Source organism: Triticum aestivum, chromosome 5B, assembly GCF_018294505.1.
Source record: "Triticum aestivum cultivar Chinese Spring chromosome 5B, IWGSC CS RefSeq v2.1, whole genome shotgun sequence".
Lineage (NCBI taxonomy): Eukaryota > Viridiplantae > Streptophyta > Magnoliopsida > Poales > Poaceae > Triticum > Triticum aestivum.
In genome coordinates, this window is record NC_057807.1 from 111270582 (window position 1) to 111275734 (window position 5153).

Here is a 5153-nt window from a genome sequence, read left to right on the forward strand (position 1 = left end):
TCAATGATGAAGACTTTGAAGATTTATTCTTCTTCTTGGCATCATCAGAACTATAATCCTTGTATTTCTTCTTCTTTAATTCCTTGTCCCACTGAGGACAATCTTGAATGTAGTGACCAGGCTTCTTGCATTTGTGGCATAGCCTTCTCTTATAGTCGCTTGATGAGGAATCACTGCTCCTTGAAGATTTTCCAAAGCGACCACGTCTTGAGAATTTCTGGAACTTCTTCACGAGCAGTGCTAGCTCCTGGCTCAATTCTTCAAGATCACCAAGGCTACTACCAGAATCTGCACATTCAGATTCAGACACTGCCTTGGCCTTCAGGGCACGTGTTTTGCCATAGCTTGAACCATAGAGATCTCTCTTTTCAGCAAGCTAGAACTCATGAGTATTTAGCCTCTCGAGGATATCAGCGGGATCTAGTGACTTGTAATCAGCACGCTCTTGAATCATCAGTGCCATAGTGTCAAATGAAGAATCGAGTGATCTCAGCAATTTCTTCACCACCTCATGGTCGGTGATGTCAGTGGCACCGAGCGCTTGAAGCTCATTTGAGATATCAGTGGGGCGATCGAAGGTTTGCTGAACATTTTCATTGTCGAGTCTTTTGAAGCAGTTGAAGAGATTGCGAAGAACGTCAACACGAGAGTCACGTTGAGTTGAGACTCCTTCGTTTACTTTGGAGAGCCTATCCCAGATAAGCTTAGCAGTTTCCAAAGCACTCACTCTACCATACTGCCCTTTACTCAGATGACCACATATGATATTCTTCGCTTGAGAATCGAGTTGCTTGAATCTCTTCACATCAGCAGCATTCAGGGAAGGTGTGACTGAGGGAACACCATTTTCCACAATGTACCAGAGATCGTTGTCAATTGCTTCAAGATGCATTCGCATCTTATTCTTCCAGTAGGGGTAGTCCGTGCCATCGAAGGTAGGACACCTAGCAGAGACCTTGATCATACCTGCAGTCGACACAACTAGAACTCCAGGTGGTTAAACCAAAATCACACAGAACAAGGGAGTATCTTGCTCTGATACCAATTGAAAGTGCGTTATATCGACTAGAGGGGGGGTGAATAGGCGATTTTTATGAATTCTTCACTGAGGAATTTGCCGGTGAGGAAATTCCTTAGCGAAGAACTACTTGTAGCGGAATAAGTACTTAGAGGTAAGCATGACAGAATACACACATAGTCATCATGATGAAATGAAGACAAACACAGAGTACAGAAAGCGTAAACACAGGATAGCACAAGATGAAGACAAACAGACTAAAGAAATTGAACTGAGGAAATTGAGAAAGTCTTCAGTCAAAGTCTTCAAACACAGATATGATCAATCACTCAACACAGTAATTAAGAAATGAAAGAGTTGACGAAATAGAACCAGTAAGGTTGGTGAAGGCAACGATTTGGTAGACCAGTTCCAACTGTTGTCTCAGTTGTACGTCTGGTTGGAGCGGCTGAGTATTTAAACTCGAGGACACACATTCCCGGACACCCAGTCGCTAAGCACGCAGCTCAGGACACCAAGTCCTCACCATATTCTCCTTGAACTAAGGTCACACAGACCTCGTCCAACCACTCGTGGTAAGTCTTCAGGCGACTTCCAAACCTTCACAGACTTTGGTCACTCAGCGATCCACAATTCCTCTTGGATGCTCTAGACCATGACGCCTAACTGTCTGGAAGAAGCACAGTCTTCAAAGGTAACAAGCATCGGATCCACGCAGGATCAATCTCTTCAGTGATGCTCAATCACTTTGGGTTTGTTGGTGTTTGGGTTTGGGTTTTTCCTCACTCGATGATTTTCGCTCAAAGTCCTCGGAGGATGGGTTGCTCTCAAATGACAAGTGTCAGTTTCTCTCGAAACAGCCAACCAGCTAGTGGTTGTAGGGGGCGGCTATTTATAGCCTAGGGAGCAGCCCGACATGATAAGACATAAATGCCCTTCGATGATATGACAGTTAGGTGGATAAGATATTTTGGGATAGCTGGCGCGCAGCACAGCAACGGTCGGAATTTTGACTCTCAAATTCCTTAGGGCTATCATGTTCCTCACCATGTAGGCAATCCGCACTGGCGAATTCCTAACTCCTCAGTCAAAACAAATTCCTCAGCGACCAGAAGAACTCCGTCTCTGTCACCGAAGAAATTGACTGAACTGTATGAGATTTCCAATGGCTTCACTCGAAGGGATTGGTAGGTGTAGGATTTTGAGTTGAGCATCACATGGAAATTTTTCCTTAGTATTTCCTGGACCCCGTTTAACAGTACGGTGTTTCCTATGACTCAAGAAGGAGAAAAACAAAACTATGAAGACGAAAGTCTTCAAGCTTCATATTCCTTGCATGAATATCAAGTCTTCACGGACACACCAATTTCTTCACTTTCAAAGTCTTCATGAAAGTCTTCAGGAATACCAAAATCTTCAGTCGAAGATATTCATTTTTAGGGGTCGACTTTCTCTGTAAATATCAAACTCCTCATAGACTTATAGACATGTGTACACTCATAAACACATTAGTCCCTTAACCTATAAGTCTTCAATACACCAAAATCACTAAGGGGCACTAGATGCACTTACAACTGCACACCCCCTGAGGAAGATAAAAATCAGCGCAAGGTGCGCATTCAAAAGATTGAGAGGAGATGGGCACGGGAGTGGAGGGACTACAAATATGTCACTCCCAAGTATATGAAGAAATTTGCACTCAACCCTCCATGCCCAAGACCTCCATTGGCACCTGGCCAGTTGGCAGATCCCACCAGCCTCAAGCGCGGTGAGGATTATCCTGATGAATGGGCAAAGCGCCAGGCCAAACTGGCCAAACAAGCAAAGGAAGCAGTGAGGAAATTCAATGAAGACTCTGCTGCTGCTATCGCTGATGAGTCCTCTGCTAGCAAGCCCAAGAAGGCGATGCCTAAGAAGCCTACGCATAAGCCAAGTGCTTCACCCTCAATGCCCTCACAGCCATGTTCCTCAGCAATGCCCTCACGGCCAGATTCTTCAAAGCCCTCACGGCCAATTCCTCAATTTGCTCCTCCTTCAACATCCTCAACTCCTCCGACGAAGTCTTCAGCTGCTCCGACCAAATCCTTTGCATCTGTGCATCTCGACACATGCCAAAGGACTACAGGCATCTCAATTGCCTCAGGAGCATCTGCAAGTTCCTCAGCTATCCCCTCTCTGCTGAAGAAAAAGGCCACTGTTGGACGAGGCTCTCGACCAAGTCCTCACAAGAAGCAGGTCGCCTTCCAAGTGCCATCTGATGACGATGAGGATGATGATGAAGAACTTGCCGAAATCATCAGAGACAGGTAGGCCAGGGCCGCTAGAGCCAAAGGCAGCAATGTGCCACTATTGTTGGATCCAAAATTGATCCTTGACTTCATTGATCTATTGCATAAGGACCCAAACATGCCTTTGCCGGAGATGAACCTCACTCTTGGTCAAAGTCATGTTTTGACTGCCTTCATTAAAGAAGAGAAGTGGAAATTTGAAGAAGAACGAAGACTAAAGAAAGCACAGTACAAGAAGCAGCGCTACCTAAAGGACAATGTCCTCACTCTTACCCCTGATCAACTCGTTGCCTTGCAAGCTGAGATCAAGCAACTGAGTGATGAATTCAGTCGCTACTATGTTGATTGGAAGGGCGCCAAAGTCCGGTTCATCAACCTGACGAAGAAATTCGCTTCAAGTGTTGCTGCTCCTGTGCACATTGAAGTTACTCCGGCTGAAGCATCTGCTCAGCCTACTGAAGAACATGCCAGCACCGCTGATGACAATCAGGCTGCTAAAGAAAATGAAAGTACCAGGGCTAATGACTACATTCCAGCCGCTGAAGAAATTTCTAGGGCATCCACTAGTGGTGCGCCTGAAGAAAGTGAAGAAGTCAGGGCAACTGCATCAGTTGCGCCTAAAGAAACTGAACCAAAGTCCTCTACTCCTCCTGCGCCTACACCTACTCCAATTCTTCCATCTGCATTAGATGCGAAGAAGACCAAGGCTGCAGAGCGTGCAACTGTGAAGAAAAGGAAGGCATCAACTTCATCAGATTCTTCAGCTCTGAAGAAGATGAAGCCGTTGACAAGCTCAATGAACAACCCAATTGATGATGTTCCTGTCTCATTCATGCCATCAAAGGACCTAGTTCCTTTTGGTGAAGATTATGTGATTCCCAGTGAATCCGATGAAGAGGATCCTTCTGCTGCTTCATCAGAGAAGTTGGATGAAGAAATTGAAGTGGATACAATCCCTTCAACCCTAGTTGTCTCCTCGCCTATGCCTCGGTTCACTGCTGAAGAGGCAGGCGTTGAAGAAATGGAAGATGAGGATGTGGACATTGGTTGTACCACACCTGTGCTGAATGATGACTTTTGGGAAAGTCAGCACCCCAACTCTCCAATGTTCACTCCACTTCAAGCAATTCCTCAGTCCCCTGCTGCTACTTAAGTACAAATGGGCTCTGAAGAACCTCATGCAACCCCATCTGTCCATGAAGAAATTCCAGCCACTAGTGATGAAGAAATTGTAACTGAAGAATTGAAGACCCAGGCTGTAGCTGAAGAAGAGCGTCAAATTCCTCAGTCTGTGGATCCTGAGATTGTGATTCCTGAGGTGGTGATGCAATTGACTGACACTCCTCAGCCCAAGCCAAAGGATCCCTTCTCAAAGAAGCATAAATTCAAGGCTAATGATTTCTTCGGCGAGCATGTGTTCTTCACTGATTTCCACCCTTATGAAGGTGCTCGTCTTAGAAGGAAGCGCTTCTGGACTGCCAGCCAGGCCAATATATATTCTTCTCTGCTCTTCAACAAGGACAAAGTCTTCGACCACGAGCACATTCCTCACGTGGACATGGAATCAATGCCTTGCTTCTCTCAAGTCCTCAGTATGCTTCATGATGCAGGCTTGCTTAACTTTTGCTCAGACATAGTTGATTGGAATGAAGAGCTTATGCTTTAGTTCTACGCAACGCTGCACATCACAGGTGATGCTGATGATATCAACACTTGGGTGTTGGACTGGATGACCGAAAACACTCACTACAAGGCATCGGCCTCTGAATTACTTCATGCCCTGCCAATCAGTCCTCCACCTGAAGGTGCTCGTTGCCTATAGCAAGATCCTGAACTCACCGCTCATT